Genomic DNA, 20,125 nt, shown 5'->3' on the forward strand with positions numbered 1-20,125 from the left:
GACCTGGAAGCTGGAAGTAAAGGTGCACAACTAAAGATGATTACCCAAGGGTATTGTCTGTATCCTTCAATTTTGCCCCATATCATCCATTGCTACATAAAGACTATTTCAAAAATAACCTGCAAAAAAGCAATCACACACCATTTCATGCATACAGCTGAAGTAATCAGGCAGCAATATAGCACTGGTACACTAAAGCCAAACCCTGACATCATTGCTTTTCCATACTGTTGTCAGATAATATTAATAGTAACTGAACCCAGCATCTGGTTCTCAGGAAGGAAAACCAATCTTTCTCCACTAGTTTCACATCCACAATATGTAATATTAAATTCAGAATGGCCAAGCTGTAAAATGTGTTGCAAATAGCAAGGGACAGGAAGGACATTGAGGAATACAGAGAAAGCAAGAGGAGGACAAAGGAAAGCACAGGTCTTAGCAGTTCTCAAGGGAGAAGGGCAACAATGGTCAAAGTATTCAACACCTTCAGTTATTGCAAAAGGAGGTCAAATAGGACTAGGTATTTATCGTTGTTTTCAATAAAGGAATAGGAATGCAGAATGAACTTTCAAAAGGAGAGTCTCTAAACAACATTTAGGTAAGTAGAAATACTCAAACCTGATCTAGTGGAAGGTGTCCCTGCCCCTGGCAGGGGGGTTGGAACTAGATGATCCTTGGGGTCCCTTCCAATCCTTACAATTCTGTGATTCTGTGAAATTGGTAATATTCAAAGAATCACACACTGGAGAATTGACTTGCAGATCTTGCTGAAGCAATTTCTTCTTCTCTAACAATTATCAAGAGCTCGGAAAAGTGTGGAACGGTGAATATGGCACATGGTTTTAAAAGGTGGGGAAGAGTCTGAGGAGCTAGAGCTCAGGGTATGGTTAGAACAAATTAATAAGCAAACACCATCAAAGAACCAAAAGGATAATACAGTGATTGAAAACCACTAATCATGGAGTTATCAAGAAGAAGGATGTCAAACCAAACTAATTTTAATCTTTGACTAAATATTTGGCCTAGAAGATAGCGACAAGATTGATTTGCTTTGACTTTATATGGTTCATGTGGTCTACATGGCATTCCACTAAGCAAAAATGAAGTTGCTAGGAAAAGATTCAGCCTCAGATTCATGCATAGAAGCGTCTGTCGTTTACTGTGTAGGTGTTGACATGTAACATAGCCATCTAAGTTTCCTGTGTAGAGAGGAGATCTATAATGTTGCCTGCATAAAAGCTTCTGGTAGCATTCAACATGCCTCCTAGCTGACCTTCAGCTACTGTTTCAAAGCAGGATAGACATCCCATAGATCCTGTATCAGATCTGCCAGGCCAATATGGCTGCCCTGAGGGCATTACTGTACAGTCCAGAAGACAAATTCACCTTACCATTCATTGTCCACTTGAGGATGAACAGGAGAGCTCTCTGGCCACCACCTACTGTAACAGCAGCTTAGACACCGAGCTCTTAAGTAGATGCATACAGTGAGGGAAAAGAATGTTTAGAGTCTTATTTTTTCAGTCAGACTGGGATGTACTTCAAATAATGTTCAGCAGGGCTTTATCTTAGGCTTGGTCATGTTAAGCAACTTGTGGGATGAAACAGAAAACATTTTTTCTGCCAGCGAACTGGGAAGGGGTACCAGTACTGTGAAGGACAGGGATAACATTTTAAATGCTTTTGACAAGCTGTAGAAGTAATCCAAAGTCTGCAGGGTGTTCAGTAAAAAGAAATGCAAAAAGCTTCCTTTAGTCATAAGATGTGAATACAGAAACACACAATGGAGAACTAACAGTAAGTCACCAGTAGAGTGGAAAATAATTTGGCAATTACTGTGATTCACAAGCTAAAAATATGTGTATGATGGTGCTGCAGAAAAGAAACTCCCATTCTTGGATTTACTGGCAGAAATGTCATGTGCAAGACACCAGAAGTATTTAACATGCTCTGATCCATAATGATAAGGTCCCCACTAGGGTGTTACTCTATCCAGGGCTTATAACCACACTTTAAAGAAAGATGTGACAAGCTGCAGAGAGAGTAGAGGAGTAAATTAAGTGTGACATGAGAGTTACAAAATATTATTTCTGCATAACTTCATGGATTTTACTGTGCATGCTGTGGGGAAGGCTGGGGGATAGAGCAGAACAAGAACCCATACCAGTCCCCCATGCTCATCAGAGGTTATAATGAGGAGGGAGATTAAACTTCCTCTGTCTGCTAAGGGCAAGACACAAGACAATTGGCCTGATTTGAATCAGTGAGATGTTTTTAAATCCCAGAGCCTCTTTTACAGGGGATTATTTAGGAACAATTTGACAAAAAGAGAAGGTTAATACTACTTCAAAGCAACAAAAGGTGGACTTGTGGCTTTTCTTTGGAGAGCTGCTAGAAATGGCTAAAATGTCCTACCCCAGCAGACCCCTACTATGGGGAGGCAGAAAGAAACCCTCATCACAGAACCATCACAGAAACATTCAGGTTGGAAAAGACCCTCAGGATCACCAAGTCCAACTGACATGCCTAAACCATATCCCCAAGTACCACTTCCAAACAACCTTTAAACACATCCAGTCGCAGCTGGAGGCCATTCCCTCTTGTTCTATCACTAATTACCTGTGAGAAGAGACCAGCACAAAGCTCTCTACAATGTCCTTTCAGGTAGTTGTAGAGGGCAATGACATCTCCCCTCAGCTTCCTCTTTTCCAAACTAAACAGCTCCAGCTCCTTTAGTCACTCTTTATAAGATTTATTCTCCAGGCCCTTCACCAGCTTTGTTGCCCTCCTCTGCACTCACTCCAGCACCTCCACATCTCTCTTGCATTGAGGTGCCCAAAACTGGACACAATACTCAAGGTGTGGCCTCACAAGTGTTGAATACAAGGGGACAATCACCTCCCTGCTCCTGCTGGAGACAGCATTTCTAATACAAGCCAGGATGCCATTGGCTTTCTTGGCCACCTGGGCACACTGCTTGCTCATATTCAGTTGGTTGTTGATTAGAACCCCCAGGTCCCTTAAAAGATATGGAATGCTTCATGAATTTGCATGTCATCCTTGTGCAGGGGCCATGCTAAGCTTCTCTGTATCGTTCTGATTTTAGTATGTGTGCTGCCGAAGCGAGCATGATGGAGGTGGCTGAGAAGTGCTTGAAGAAGATGGCTGAGGGACAGGCAAGGAGGAGTCCTGGTCTGGTGACCTTTCTCTGCAGAAGGAAAGCACTTCTCAGGGCTCACCACAACCCCCCCTGTACATAGACTTGAGTTGTGGGGGCTTGTGTTTCTGTGTATGTTGGCTGAGCACAGTATGTAAACGATCTGTTAATTTTATCTTTTCTTTTGCTGCAAAGGTGGAGTAATGGGAGTTTTATTATAGCACAGCCGTTCTTTGGTAAGGTAGTTAATGAGCTGTCAGGATTTCTGTAATAAACTTTTCTTTCAGAGTAGTAAGTAATAACTCCCTGTGAGATGAAGCTTATTTTCACTCATTGCTCAGAACCGTGTTTTACCGATTTTGAGAAATAAACCTAATCTTTTTCAAGAGGTTTATCTCTCTGTGAAAATGGACTATGGGACTTTCTCAGGTTGATTGGGTGGGTTCTTTTAAATATTAATGTAATTACTCCTTTTCACTTTTAGTGAAAGTACATGCACTACAGAGTTGTAAACTTTGGAGGGAAATGGGAAATTTTGGGTCATCAATAGCATTCTTCCTGCCTCATGCCACTTCTCTTTCCTTGCATGTGCTCCTCATGGAAAGGTGACTAATCCTGGCCACCAGTAACCAGGAGTGCACAGAGGTCTGGTCAGAACATGCTGATGCTTTACAGCAGAGCACATTTGGTTGACTTGACATTTTCTGAATTAAAAAATGACAAATTTGTTTTGTCACCCACATTCCTTTCCATTCCAACATACATTGCCCACAGCTGTGCTCAAAGGGGCAGGGAGAGAAGATGAAGTTATTTGTCATAAATAATTTGCCTGAAAGTACATTTTCCTTTTGCAAGCAATGTGCACACAGTTTACAGCCCATGACTTTAATAACTATTTAAAGTTTTACAGTGTGGATATACTTGAGCCGATTTTCATCCAATGTTTTATGCTGCCTTTTCAATTTTTGTGTCTGGTCAGAGGAATCATGTGCTCATGTTTCTTGTCCATGAGCTGATCCAGGCTTCACAGACAGGAAAATTCCCTCTCTTGGTTGCTGATTTTGCTCAGATGCTTTTTTAGTATTCCTGAAATGTGTCTGAAAACCATTAAAGCACATTTTGAGGAAAGCTGCAAGTACCTTTTTTGAATATACACACAGGTTTCAAGAGGGCTTTTAGATTCTACACACCTCTTGCAGAACACAGAAAGTTTCCTGCCTTATTGTTCATGAATAAGCAAATACAAAAGGGCAACAAATGTCAACAAATCTGCATTACCTCCAGCAGTGTATGAGCAGTGCCTCTTCCTGCTGCCTGTCTCTCAGCTCCCACACGGGCGGGCTGATGGCTGCATTGCTAACCTTGGCACCTTCCCTCTCGTTTGCTGGGGATCTTTTCGGTTGTCGTCTTCATTTTAATCACAGTGAATGAAACGATATTTCTGCGGGCTCTTTCACTTCCCTCCCTCCAGGAGAGTGACTGAGGGGCTGAGATGTTTTACTTGTGACCTCTGGTGGTAAAAGGAAGGCTCTACAAACCCATTATTTGCACCACAAAAATGGCCATGAAAAAAAAAAAAAGCAAGCAGCCTTGTTTCCTATCAAGAATCAGGCTGTAGCTTACCTGGGGGTGGTTTACTACCAAGCACCACATTCCCCTTAAGTACATCCTTAGATGGTATTTAGTTGATTGAATGAATGCAGTCACACAGTGTCATCAGCAGAGACATGCTGGGGGATGTAAGGAGCTGTACTTACCTGCCTCTCAAGTGCTTGCTTTCCAGGAGTGTCCTTGCTCCACAGTGTTTTATTTTATTACATCTTCTGCTGTAAAATAATGTACTGGAAATTATGCTCCTTTTAACATCAAATACTTTGTTTATAGGATTCAATTTATCTCTTATTTTCCAAGCACTTTGCACCAGATAAATTGTGATCTTGTTTTACACCCAAGCAAATCCATAGGCAGGGCAGAATCTTGCCAGATTTTAAGTAATCTGAAAAGCCGCAGTGAAGTATGTACCTATAATCTGTGCATTAACTAAGTATATATAAACTATGCATTACCCAGGAGGAAGCTATGGAAAATGGAAATCAAGTAACATACACAAATTTGCATAAGAAAGGCAGTGCTGGGTGCAGGAAAAGATATCTGCAACCTGCTCTTGTCTTCAGACAGCTGTCTGCTTAAAGCAACAACAAACCGTTTTTCTCCTTTGTACCAGCTCTAGCTGCTGCCCCCATCTCCTGCCGAAGTTCTGGAGGTGGGTTGCTATGTCTCTGTTGTCCAATGGATAAAATCTCAATTTATATTTGAGGGCATAAAAAGGGACAGTTTCACCTCTACTCAAGCTGCCCCAGACCTCACAGCAAATAAGGTTACTCCCTGATGGTGAAAGGGATGAACTGACACTCTATCTCCCTTCCAGTTCTCAAGCTGCATGGAAAATCTTAGGGCAGGTTTTTTGCTAGAATCAAACAACCCTCTCCTAAACTGCACAGTAAAAATGAGGTGAGATTTCCAAGACTCTCAGCAGTGTGGCAAAATCCTACCCCCTGTGAGGTTGGGTATGGGAGGTACAGAACTAATGACACTGAAGGAAGGGGATGAACTGCAGGAATGTGCATTTCCCCTGCAGAGTCTTGCAAAGAAATTGGGTCACCGTGGTGAGTCTGACAGCAGGGCTTCAACCTGCAAAGCATGTCAGCCTACTTTTAGCCCTGTGCACGTGTAAATCCCACTGGCCTGTCCTTAGTTTTAAGCCCCCTGACTTCACTTTCCTTTGCTTAAATCCTGGCGTTTCTTTGAGCTAGGTCAGCAAAGATGGCTTTTTGAAGCTCTTAGTTTGTATTAATGAGGCTAGATGGTTTTGAACTAGCTTTTTCAAAAGCTACCTTACAAATCTTTATATTGTATTATCTGTGCCCTGAGAAAGGCAACATTGCTTTTAGTGCAATGTGGCATCAAAAGCGATGTTTGTGCAGTGGCAGCCACAGCAAGAGACACACTTTCTTCTCTGAGTAGTTAGGGAATATACAATTTATTACAAGGCTAAGCAATGAAATCTCATTGGAGAAGAATTTCATTATAGATATCATAGTCCTCTCAAATGATTAATGTAAAGTCTCCACTACATTTCAGATATTTGATTGAAGACAGCCCAGTTCTGAAGACATTTTTACAACATGTTGTCCCATACAAGCCCCAGCTTCAGCACCTTTACGTGAGGTGCCATGGACTCAGAACGGTACATCCCACTTCATATCACTTCCTACCTGGCTTTCTAGTGACCATGAACAGAGATGATGATGGGGATGAGAGAGACACCAGGCACTTCAGTTACGTGTATGAAGTCAAAGAGTATGGATCCAGATTGAAGAGTTTACAGTGACTGAAAGAGTTGTACAGGTCCTGCAGAGCTCCATTAATTGGGGATGGTGAGAAGGGGTGCTGTAGAATTTGAGAACCTGTCCAAGTGCACACAGGCAGTCTGGGTGATTGCCAGGAATGAGTGCATGGCAGCAGTGCCCTTGTCCTAGCTGTTTCAGAGAGGTGTGAAATGGGCAGCTGCAGTCTGACAGCTCTTCCCAGAACTGGCTGTGAGAAAAGAGGATGAAAGAAGCCATCAAAAGGACAGAGACATGCAGTCAAGTGCCTAGCTTTCTACTAGCTAGCACTTCCAAAGCCAAAGTAGTCATGGTAGAGAAAATGTTCTGGTTTTGTGCCAGACTTCTGAGATATTCTACAGTGTCATTACCCTGCCAGAGCTTTGTCTCAGGGTATTCACAGTCCTTGTATGTTTGAAGTACCAATCATGGCTCTACAACGAGATGGAAAGCAGATCCTCCTTCCTCCTAAGCATATCCCACAACATCTCACAAAGCACAGGAGCAGTTTGTCATCTTGTCTCCACAGGCACATTGCACAGTAGCCCAGGTGTGTTGCAACACTAATGAAAGTCCTGTAAGATGATCCTTGTAGGACCATGACCATACACCAGGTGTTGTCGCAGGTGCATTGGATCACTCATGAACCAAAGTCCCTCTATGAGAGGGCATTTCTTAAGATTTAAAGGTCCAGAGTCTGAAGAAGAGAGCCATGGTCAGATTCTGGCCAAAGAAAACTCACCCATTCCTGCCCCATCCTAGCAGTGACATTGTGAAGGCTCTTCCATGTGGTACTGCAATGTTTGGCTGCCATTGTTGTGCTGCTGTTCCTTTGGCACCTGCCTCTACAGAGGCAGTGAATTGAAGAAGATAACATGACAGGACTACTAAAATGGCATCAGCCATACTCATCCATCATTGCCATGATGACACTGTGGCATGAGGAGGACTTGGCTTCATTTTCTCATTTATAGCTAACCAGGACTGCCAGAAAGAGACAAGAAGCCCTGCAGTTGCTCAAACATATCCAAGCCATTTTCCAGCAGATTGGAAGGGGGCCATAGGAGGAATTTGCATTTTATAATATGAAATAATTATTTGTCCTGAAACAAAAGCATTCAGCTTTAATTTTGAACTTCAGGCATTCAAAATTGTTTACAGCAGGTCATTAGAAGTGATTCTGCTGCTCTCCTCCACTACGGAGAGACCTCACCTGATTGCATCTAGCTCTGGAGTCCTCAGCGCAAGACAGACACAGGCCCAGAGGAGGGCCAGAAAAACGATCAAGGGAATGGAATACCTCTCCTATGAGGAAAGGCTAAAAGAGTTGGGGTTGTTCATCCTGGAGAAGAGAAGACTCCAGGGAGACCTCATGACATCCTTCTGGTACTTAAAAGGGGCCTAGACAAAAGATGGGGGCAGTCTTTTTAGCAAGGCCTGTTGAGACAAAATAAGGGTTAAAGGTTTTAAACTAGGAGAGGGTAGATTTAGCCTGGATATAAGGAAGAATTCTTTTACAATGAAGGTGGTGAAACACTGGAACGCATTGCTCAAAGAGGTGGTAGATACCCCATCACTGGAAACATTTAAGATCAGGTTGGACAGGGCACTGAGCAGTCTGACCTAGTTGAAGATCTCCCTGCTCACTGCAGGGGGGTTTTGACTAGATGACCTTTAAAAGTCCCTTCCAACCCAAACCATTCTACGATTCTATAAGATATTTTGAAGTGGAGAGTTTCAAAAACTCTACCTAAAGATGAACAATACAGTGAAATGAAAGTCTAGGAAATCCTTTATTATAGCTAAGTTCAGATTTGACACCTGAAAAGAGTTTTAGGGGTAAGGAATGAAAGGAGGAGGGGTAAAAGGCTTGTTTTCCATCTTCATGTACAGACTTGGAGACACATGAAAATACTGAAATCCAAAGATCATCATCAGGTGTTAGGTATTCATCTGACAGCAAGAGGAATGGAGCCAATCCTAGAATCATTAAGGTTTGAAAAGACCTTAAGATCGTTGAGTCTAACCATAACCCAGCTACCATGACCACTAAACTACATCCTGAAGCAGTACACCTACATACTTCTTGAACTCTATCACCTTCCTGGGAAGTCTGTTCCAACACCTCAACATTCTTTCAGTAAGCGTTTTTTTTCCTAATATCTAGTCTAAATCTCTCTGGTACAACATCATTAGTTACTTGGGAGAACAGACCAACACCAGCCTCACTACACCCTCTTTTCAGGTAGTTGTAGAGAGCAATAAGATCTCCCTTTAGCCTTCTCTTTTCCAGACTCTGTGCCAGGCTGAAGGCTATAAGGAGAGACAGAGAAAAGCAGCCAGTTGAATTAGAAAGCAAACTAACTGGCCAACGTATGTGCACAGGCCACTCTACAACCCTTGCGATTCCTCTCCTAAGTCTGACACCATCTCATCATGGGAAGCACAAAAAAGGCATGAGGGAGATGAAAGAAAAAAAGACAAGGACAAAGAAGAGAAGAGGAGGGGGAGAGTAGTGTGCCTCTCCCAGCAGAAACCAGTTTTCCTCTTCTCTGTGTGCTTTTCCTATCTTAATGTACAAAGCTGGCGGCCAGTCGATTAGATCGCTCTCTCCCCCTTGCCATTTGCATGCCACTTCTCCACTTATCTCAGATCTTCCCCAGGGCAGGGAGTATATCTTCATGTACACAGTCTGCCTGTACTGCAACGCAGAGGTTAAGAAAAGCAGGAAAGTGCTCACAGGGAGAAAACAGCTCAAGCAGAGGGGTGAGGGGGTTTTGGTGGATAACGGGAAAAAAAATAAACGTTAGTGTCTGAACTTGTTACATTTAACTGCATAAATGCATTGAAAGTCTGTTGCCCTCTGAGCTGTCATTACTCCCATGTGCCTATTTCCCTAGCTTTGCTTACCCTGCACAGCTAAGCATCTTGCCCTTTTACTGGAAATACGCCCTGCCCCTGTCAGTGTTCAGAAAGATCACCATAATGTTTGCTGTAGGGGAAGGAGAGAGGAAAATCAGTGCCTGATGTGCTAGCAGACAGTAAAACTTGAGGGTCATCAAAAGCCACAAATCTGTCAGAGGTTATTAATTCAGTGGAGAAGGCAGAAGCTTGTATGTTCTTTCTGTTTCCTTTGTATTGTCAATTTTCTTTTTTACTTGATGTGAGAGACAAAACAGGATTAGGAGAGATGCTTGAAGTGAGATGTCCCAGTGCACAGAAGACACTGGGATATTGGACTGTTGCAGGGCAAAGTGCCACTGATCAGAACCTGTTTGAGCACAGGTGGCATGTGCCTGCTTGTTATGTCATGCCTGTCTCATCCTGTAACATGGCTTGTTAGGCAGTGTTGGGTGCAGTCTTCTGGCTGATCAGACAGGAACCATCTCCTGTAGCAGCCAGGCTGTGGGGCTACCCTGTCGTCTCCAAATTTATAGCTTCACCTCTCTGTTTGGAGCAGCACAGAGGTTACTTTTATGAGACCTGACTGTGTGAACAAGGTGCAGAATTATTGCAAATGGAAGTGAGGCTATAAGAAACAAATCTTAAGAATCCCACAGCCCATGGGATTTCTCAGTAGCAGCATTTGTTAAGAAGGAGAGAACCTACACATTTAGACCAAAACAATTTCTTAGTTGCTGTCCCACTTCTGGAAATGGATTAGCCTGCATCACACTGAATGCATCACCTGGCTGCCTCCTTGTCTTCCCACCCTGTCTTCCCTCAATTACACAGCTTAAAAAACACATCTCTCTTTCACTATGAAGACCTTATGTAGCCCTGTCCCTGATCTTCCATTCCAACCTCTTTATCCTGATAAAGCCTCCAGCATCCTTTCACTCTCCATTTCCTGCTCTCATTCTGCTGCCCTCCCTTCTGCAGCTCTCCGTGCATGAAATAACCTCCAGAGAAAGCTTTTTACATTCTCATCCTCTCCCATCAGAAAGCTCACATCTGTCATGGACCTGATAAGTAGTGCAGTAATACGGAAGTAATGATACACCAGTTCTTCAAGATATCCATGACAGACATATACATATGAATGCAGGAGAGCTGTCAACAGAGTGTAACCAAAAGGACACTCCTCTCACTTCATCCACCTCCCCCAACTTTTTCCATTGTCTCTTAATTTTTTCAGTTGAATCATTTAATCAGGGGCTCTATTTCTGTCACTGGAGAGTACTTAAAATGAAAATAATAACATATGAAACAGCAAAGAAAGAGGGCTTTCAAGATTTGCTCTTTCCTCATATTACTGCAGAAGTTATTGAGTAACTGGTGAGAAACCGGGATGTGGTGTTGAAGGTGAAGATGATCTAAATATGTGGTGTCTTTGGCAGTAAGGAGGGAAAAGGGAAATACAGGAGCTGGATCTTAAACTCCCTGTTTCACAGATTTGCTCCCTCCCCAGAAAAGACCTTCATTGCAACCTCTTCTACTTCTTGTCTATTACACTGGTCTGCTGGTGAAGCCTCCACAAAACTGTTGGGGTTTTTTATTATTATTATATGTACAGCATTCAGACTTTATTTTCTTTTAACATCTTTAAGACCTGCAGTACAATCTAACTTTTTAGGCATTTTTATTGTAGTTTTCAGTGCATTTATGAACATGCAATTCTACAAATAAGGATCTCAATTAGTGCAAATCCAACAGTACACCAACATTACACCAGGTGTCATACAGCAAATCTCTTACAGGACTGGAAATACAAATATCACCATTTTTAGGCCCCTAAGTTTATCTATACTTAATTCAATCTAGAAAAGGGACTGACCACAGCTTGGAAGTCAGGGGGTGGGACATTATTCATATCCAAGCAGCTAAGCTCCATGGCCTCTCCTTCTGCCTTTCAAAAATTTCCAGTGTGGCCATTACCAGACTCATGCCAGCGCAGTCCCTTCATATCCTAACCTCTGAGCTGCATCCAGACATTGTGAAGTAAACTACTGGTTGAGTGACCAAATCTGTTCAGGAAAAACACTACTACTAAGCTAAATGGACACATGGAAGAACAGTGCTCAAAATCACGGCCTGGCTCTGTTTAATTTACCAGTGTAAACATGCACATATTTCATTCATTCCCTAGCAAATGCTTTTTCTTGTCTTTACTTTTTCATTACAAGCTCACACATCATTCAGCTCTGCACTGAAAGTGAGAGGCTCATGTCCCACTCTGCACAGAAGAGCCTGCAGAGAAGAACCTACTGAGAGGCAGCTCTGTGCAATGTGGCATCCTGTGGGAACCTACTCACACCTTCACCAAGCTGACTAAGAAGGTGTTCTCACACAAGGGGCTGAGCTGTCCAAAAGACTCTACAGCAACACCCTTTGAACACAAACTTTGTTTGAGACATGCCGTTTGTCATCCCATGGCTTGTAAGCATACAGACACACAGAAACAGAAGCACATTCTCAGAAGGTTATGCATAATAGAAGTGGCTCAAGAGACAATCCCTGTTCTCTACCTCTTCTTCTCCACATGCCAGAGTGCAAGCCTGCCAACCTGCCTTGGGCAAAGAGGCACATGGAAGTGTCCTTATGCTTTTGCTTTTGGGTGAATGTAAACATAGTGATAACAGTACTTTTTAGTGGACAACAAGCTTGCAAATAATTTCAACGCCCTGGTAAGAATATATTTCAGGAATTTGGATATGCATGGGGGTTGGAAAATTAATATCTGGGAAGTGACCTCTGATGAAGTTTATCAAAACTGCAGATCTACAGATTTTTTTTCAAAACTGCAGAACTACAGATTTTTGACTGTGAACTGTCTTGCGTTGGCTGGCTTCCGGTGCCTCCTTTCTCCTGACTATCAACTGACAAATTCACTGATCTTCAAAGCAGAAGAAACTGCTATGACTGGCAAGTTTGACCCCTTCCACTCTGCTGGCTGCAGAGTTTCATCATATAAAACATGCCCAGGAGGTAATTCTGTGTTGCTATTTGTAGGTATCCATGCAGAGAAGATTCGGTATGTCATATCTTGCCCAAAGTTTCAATTGGGATGGGAAGAATTTGGCAGTGTGTGCCTTTGTAATTTTGAGGTTAAATACCTTTCCTGAGTGCTAACAAGTGCACATTCCTTTATCTGTGAATTCACAGAGACTGTGTGTAAGCCATTCTCCTGGGAAGGAAATAGCTATACTTGTGATACCATGTGTCTGCCACATCCGTAAGAGGGATCAGCTGGAGCTCACTGCAGTCTTGCACACCCACATTTCCTTCTGTGGAAAATACTGTTGGGGGAGGTAGATTTAGTGCATTCCTGGGTGTAAATAAGGCCACACGGGTGCTCTACAAGGCTTCCTAATCAATGCAAACCTAAAGTAACTTGTGCTGATACAATAGGTTGCAGTGTAGTCAAGGAGCCCGAAGTAGCAACAGTTTTGATGAGTTACTCTGTATAAGTTAGGTACCCCAATGAAGTAAAGCTTCTGCTTGCTTTCTCTTTTCTAGGAAAGGAAGCTCAGGAGTCTGAGCCCAAAGGGTTCCTCAGAGTGCCCCATGTCCCCATGACTGACAAACAGAAAGTAGGACCAGGTCATGTGCTGCATCTCCTCTTCTTATAATTTTTAGCTCATTCATTTATTTCTTACCATGACTGATTTCTGTGGTTATATGTTCAGTCATGTGACAATAACTGAATATAAGATGGTTATTTGTCTGTCCTGTGTGCAATTTAATTTGTGAGAAATGCCTTTACCTTTATGAAAGCTTAACAGACATAGAGAATCATTTATTAAAGCAGGAAGGAAAATAATGTCGGATGGAACGTAGAATGTGTCTGGGAGAAAAAAAAGACAGAGTTCTCCATTTATGAAAACTGAAGTCCTAGAATTGATATAATTCATTTCATCAGAATAATTAAGTAGTAATGACCATGGCATAGATTATTCCAGGCAATTAATGATCAGCTCTGAGTTGATGGCCTGTGAGGAATCTAAGGGACATTAACCTCTGCTGGCTATTAACCATTCACATATTGCCATGTGCTGGCTCCATAGCAGATTGCTCTATATTTTGAAATATAGGTGTTAAAAATTACACTAAAAGTATCCACAGTGTAATGACTGTAATTGAGCTGGACATTTCTGCAAAACCAGCAAGCAGCAGGGTCAGTGCTGTGATGACACAAAGACCTCTTGAGGATGTCTTGAATTCTATTTGAATTCTGATGGTTAATGGCAAAAGGGTAAACAGGCACCTCTGTAGGCTCCCAGTTCACCTGGATTTCAGGGGATTAATTCTCTAGGGACTATCTGATGCACCAGCAAGAATTGTCCTGAGAAGAAACTAGAAGTGGAATGCTGTGTGTTTTCCTTTTCCAGTACATGAGTTTGATCCCTTTAGGAAAAAAAGAATAAGGAAATAGGAGGAAGGTGGAAGATACTTGGGAGGTTTGTATCTGTATGTATATATATTTATACATATATATATATATATATATATATATATGAAAAAACATTGTATTGTCACCAAAAAGCAAAATATTTGACTATTTTTTGATAAAGAGTATGGGATATTTATTTGGGCCTTTCTTATAATGAGAATTGATTAATAGAAAATACCTGATCTGCCTTTTTCCCCATCTGCCCAGACACTTCCTTTTGCAGCCTGCTGAACTGCCCTTAGGCTGATTACATAGCACAGAGATTATGGACAGGACAAAGATGAAAAAGAGCTTCAGGATGTGTTTGAATAAGTTTGCTGCCACCACTATTTCAAACTGCAGCCCCAGATGTTAGACAGAGACTAACTGGACAGGTTTATAGAATAAATAAATAAATGTAGAAAGCCACAGATGCCCAAATCTGCCATAATCAGTATGAGCTGCATAAAGAGTAAAGGATAGCAGAGGAGAAGAAACTAGAATAATAATTGGGCTTATCTCAGTGATAGAAATCTTACCTTTTCCACTTTTTTATTATTTTTTCCCCTCTAAGGTAAGGAAAGGAATCAGATGATTTTTAATAATGAAATTACATTAGACATGGTCTACTGAGTCATATTTTTTGCCGATGCATTTTTGCTTCAGATGGAAGTAGTCTAAGTCATGCGAGATGGCTCTACTGCTTGTCTCACTGGGACACTTACAAAAAAACTCTGGAGAGAATCAGGAATGCAAAAACTGTACGAAAATGCACCTAAAAAGTATCTACCACTTCTGTGGAAAATTGAATTCTTATATGCTGCAGAGTTTATTCATTTTGTTATATGTTACCGTACTCTCAGCCCAAAGTAAAATTGTTTTTTTCATTGTAAAGAAGAGAAAAACTGATTCCATCAGATCTAGTGCAGTTTTGGAGTAATAGTGACAAATCATAACTACACCTTTTGCTGTGGTCCGTGTTCTAAAACTGCATCTGCATTTCACACTAAATTGGCCTATTCAGCTGGAAATCCATGGTATGCTGACAGGTTCTTCTGTGGTATTACTCTGGATTTTTCAATCTTCTCTCTCTTTTTTTTTTTTAATAGCCATTGTAAAAAAAAAAATAATAAAGAAAAAGAGAATCTGTTCCTAGAAGGCCAATTCAGATCAAGCCCTGCTTTAAGACTCTCTCCACCCATGAGCAGACATTACTAAATTGTCTGCAAGCATAAAATGAGTAGCAGGTTATAAACTGGCAGCTTGGCCTGCTAGTGCCATAATAGAGCAAGAAGGTGTGTCAGTAACAGAGACACTGCTGCAATTTCTATTTGCTGAGAGTATGATCTTTCAATCTTGGTGTCCAGAGGTGTCCAGGTTATAATTTCTTAAAACTGTCAAGTCTAATACATGGGATTTGGGGAGATGAGGGACTAAGGGAGCTGGATGTGAAGTTTCAGAAGAAAACAGCTGGAAGGAGGAGGACACGGAAGCTCAGCCTGACTTTATCAACCTTATCAACCTTGTGAAAGTTAGCTGCCCTGTGTCTCTCTCTCTTATTTAATTAAGGCTGGCAAAATATGCTTGCCTCAGCCCAAATCCTCTGTCTCTGTCCTTACTGCTGTGATAAGTGCAGTGAAAACATTCAAGCTATTTTGTTCCCTCATTGGAAAAAAAAAGAGCAGCTTACTTTTAATGGGTAATATTTTTTCAGCTGGATGAGTTTCCTTGACAATTAGATTTATCCCCCTTAGATTTTTTTTTCTACTACTCATATGTTCATATTCTCTATTTTGATAGCCTAAGTGTTCAGAGTAGTTTCTCATGACTCACATTGGTCTTTTAGCTTTGGGTCTACAAACTAATTCCTGAGAATAAATCTCTTCTTGTTCTTTTAATGGTAAGGTTAAAACACTTAAAGTGTTTGTCTATTTTCCTCATTTATCATTACAAAGAATAAATTAATTTCACACTAATTTAGAAAAAGATGCAGTGGATGCCTTGTACACAAGAGGGCAGATCTGCTTCTCCTTTCATCATCAGTTCCCTGTTCTACTTAGTTCACTGATAATTTCTGCCTTCATGTCAGCATCCAGGGCTGAATGTCACAGAAAAAGCACAGCCATAAGGCAGGGTTTTAGTCTAAAAAGACAACACCATCTAGGGACAGTCTAAAGGCCTTATATGCTGATAAAGCAATTGGGAGTATGCTAAATCCATGGGAGTATAAATACATAGTTAGAAATGCTCCTATATATTGTTATTCCTCTGGTTACTGAATTTAAACTATTGGTTTGAAAGCCTATAAAAAACAGACTTTCAAACCTAAAATGAGGGAGGGTTCATACCAGCTTTTTCATCCACTTCTCTATTCTCCTTTCTCCCTTTCCTCCAGTACAGTATTGGAAGTACAGACACCAGGTACCACTATCCACCCCTCACTGCTGGCTGAGTATGAAGATTTCATTTCCAAAACTTTTGAGGAGATGAGGAAATATCCCCAATGAACAGTGTGTTGTGTGACATGGAACTGTAACTGTAGCATGGGTGACTTGCTGTCCTTTCATCCCCACCTTCCTGGGGCATGCTTTCTCAGTGCTAGCAAAGCTATCTATGTTTTCAACTTCAAATTTAACCTCACTGAGTGATCTCCAAGCTGGTAAAATATGGGTTTGATGGATAGACTGCATGGTGGATAAAGAACTGAACCAAAGTGTGGCTGTCAATGAATCCATGTCCCAGTGGAGGCCAGTGACAAGTGGAGTCCCTCAGGGATCAGTCCTGGGACCAGTCTTGTTCAGCATCTTTGTTGGTGACATGGACAGTGGCATTGAGTGCACCCTCAGCAAGTTTGCTGATGACACCAAACTGTGTGGTGCAGCTGACATGCTGGAGGGAAGGGATGGCATCCAGAGGGACCTTGACAGGCTGGAGAGGTGGGCACAAGCCAACCTCATGAGGTCCAACAAGACCAAGTGCAGGGTCCTGCATCTGTGTCAGGGCAGTGACTGGCTTGAGAGCAGCCCTGAAGAAAAGGACTTGGGGGTGCTGGTGGATGATAAGTGCACCAGTGTGCACTTGCAGTCCAGAAAGCCAATCACATCCTGGGCTGCATCAAGAGAAGTGTGGACAGCAGGTTGAGGGAGGTGATTCTCCCCCTCTACTCAGCTCTGGTAAGACCCCACCTGGAGTACTGCATCCAGTTCAGGAGCTCTTATTACAAGAAAGATCTGGAGGTGCTAGAACATGTCCAGAGAAGGGCCACCAGGATGATCAGAGGGCTGGAGCACCTCTCCTATGAGGACAGTTTGACAGAGTTGGGGCTGTTCAGTCTGGAGAAGAGAAGGCTCTGAGGAGACCTTGTTGTGGCCTTCTAGTATCTGAAGGGAGCCTACAAGAAAGCTGGGGAGGGACTTTTTAGGGTGTCAGGTAGTGATAGGACTAGGGGGAATGGATCCAAGCTAGAGGAGGTTAGATTTAGACTTTAGGGAGAAGTTCTTCACCATAAGGGTGGTGAGACACTGGAACAGGTTGCCCAGTGGGGTGGTGGAAGCCCCATCCCTGGAAGTTTTTAAAGCCAGGCTGGATGTGGCTCTGCACAACCTGATCTAGTAGAAAGTGTCCCTGCCTATGGCAGGGGGGTTGGAACTAGATGATCCTTGAGGACCCTTCCAACCCTGATAATTCTGTGATTCTGAGTCAAAGGACACCTTGTCTGAACCCAGACTGTTTTCTAGCTCCTTTCCAGGCTTACTGTGGGTACTAAAATGAGAACTGACCACCCCAGGAGAGCCATGGTTTGTGCCTCATTCATGGAGAATCTTTCTGTCCCAGGGAAGAAGTGAAACTTGTCCATATTCCCAGAGTTAATTCATGACCAGCACTGTGGTTCCCAGAATATCTGGCCATTGCCTATTACTTCACCAGGGAAGCTTTCTGCTTATCTCCTTTCACTGCTGGCTTTTCTGGTCACAGCACTTCCAGAGGAGCCAAAGCAATTTCTGTAAAACATTCCCAAGTGATGTGAGCAACCCATCAGAGGTGGGTGAAGAAGAATTCCTCTCCCATAAAGTCTTGATTTAACTTGAAGAAACATAAAAACATCAAGGCTCTACACAATGATACAAAGTCACACAACTACATTATCTCCACTAAGCCATCCAAAAATCAAAAGGAAGTTGTAAATTTTGAAGAGCACCAAAAGGGTTATTTTTTAAAAGGGAAAAGACATTCTGTATCAAACATTTTTCTTGTAGCACCTATTGTCTTTTGGAGGAGGATGAACACAGTGTTTGCCTTTCAAATGCCCTTGGAGAAAGGCTCAGGTGAATGGGCAAGCAAACCCAGGCTTTTTAAGAGAAGAGCAAAGGTCAGAAAAGCTAATCTTTAAAAAAAAGAAAGCAGGGGGAAAAAAGAGAACTGACCACAGTTTATCTGGATGCTTTCCTCTTGTGTCTTCTGACTGTCACATCCCTTGTATTTTATGTACAGGAGCAGAATATTGCTGGCATCAGTGTCACTTGGTAACCATCCAGGTAAAGGCCACCTGTTGGGGACATCTCACTGCTGAATGCCAGCTTTGAAAAAAGCAGGGATATGGTTAAAGCCACTCATGTCAGATGTAATCAGAGATTTACTGGGACATTGCTGGAAGAATCCCTGGAAATTTCCAAAATGCTGGGTCGCAGATGATCAAATGTATTTGCTTTTCCACTTTAGCAATCAGTGGATCTGCACTCGTGGAAAGGCTGCTGCACTATTTCTTATGTCAATCACAGTTAGAGAAGTGCTAATTGTGTTAAGGAGTTGTTAGTCATACATTAAATTAAATCAATGCTCTTGTACAATGCACTCACCAAATGGCAAGTCCATCTTAGGCACTCTCCCTTGCTCTCTATGGTATGCCTCTTTGGTCTATAAGTATATAATAATTTATACTTTTAATTAGCTTATCACAGGGCATAAAGTAATCAGTGTTCTAACCATCTACAAGTGATCTTTTTCCTTTTGCAAAGACCTCTGCACAGTAAAGACATTAATATATCTACCTTATCAACATATTCCACACTGCTGCTGAAAAAATATTCTAAGGACTCATGCCTATTCAACAGGGAGAAAAAAGGGTTGTGTGAATGTGTTCCCTGAACAATCCAGCAATAGGAGACTGCTAATCAGTTGTGTTAAACTGGAATTTGCATTGCCATAGCTAAGTTAGTACATGGAAGATGCATCAACAGGGACAGGAGTGGCATATTCAGAGGTTTTCTCAGCCCTGGCTAAAAAGTGCCCCTTTTGCAATCTAGAGAGCTTTGGCTAAAGTCTGCACTTGCTGATAGTGATAGTGGGAGCCTATGTGTGTGAGAGTGTATGCACCTTTGTACATACAAAAAAAGTGAATGTCAAGAATGTAAAGACAAGTAATACAACTTAGAAAACATACTGTGTAGCAAAACAAGTGTAGCAAAACAAGTGAAAATATGAGTATAGGGCTGGCTGCTGGAAGAGCATCTAGGGCTATTTGGCTGTCCTTATCAGCTCTCCTCAGCATTTGCTTTTGTGCATGACTGATGCTGTCCTAGCTGCCTCTCTGCTTTACAGCCTGATTTCTACCAGGATCACAGACTGTTAGAAGAATTTTAATTCTACCAGGAGCAAAATACCTGCAGTGATATCAGCTGACAGCAAATTATTTAAGTTGATAGTTCAGTGAGAATTTGTATTAGTGGTAGCAAAATAGAAAAATATCCCATTCTGATGCAATTTCTGTAGCAGTCTTGGGGTATCACACAAATCCCAGCAGAGTAGCTCTGGCTGTTGTGTCTGATACTAGACATCAGCAAGTAGGAAATAATAAAATACCTCGGAAATGAAGGAAGGAACAAAGGCAGAGAATTTAACTAATGTTGATCTGCATGGTCCTGTAGAAAAATCAATCCATTTATAAAGAAAATCTGATTTCCTCTTTTGATGAATTTGTGTGATAAAGGAGCTTGACAGCAGATGTATGCTTACATTCTCTGCAAAGATTCTACATGACACACTAGGCTAGGGCTATCAATACAATACATTAAATGCCCTAAACTGTCTTTATGACAGATACCAAAAATTGTCCATGGATACTCATAAATGGTCATTTCTAATTCTGTTCCTCAGGGATCTGTAGTAGAGTTCATAATCTCAAATTGAGAAGTATAAATAAAATTATTTCTA

General features: G+C 41.9%; 1 non-coding gene across 1 annotated transcript; it reads right to left on the reverse strand.

Annotated features, from left to right (window-relative positions):
• Positions 1 to 3,023: 3,023 nt before the first annotated feature.
• Positions 3,024 to 3,130, reverse strand: LOC128974993 (U6 spliceosomal RNA). The gene has a single exon (XR_008489329.1). It is a non-coding gene; the product is annotated as a U6 spliceosomal RNA (small nuclear RNA).
• Between the last annotated feature and the right edge of the window lie 16,995 nt (positions 3,131 to 20,125).

The sequence above is a fragment of the Indicator indicator genome, chromosome 1, assembly GCF_027791375.1.
Source record: "Indicator indicator isolate 239-I01 chromosome 1, UM_Iind_1.1, whole genome shotgun sequence".
Classification (NCBI taxonomy): Eukaryota; Metazoa; Chordata; class Aves; order Piciformes; family Indicatoridae; genus Indicator; species Indicator indicator.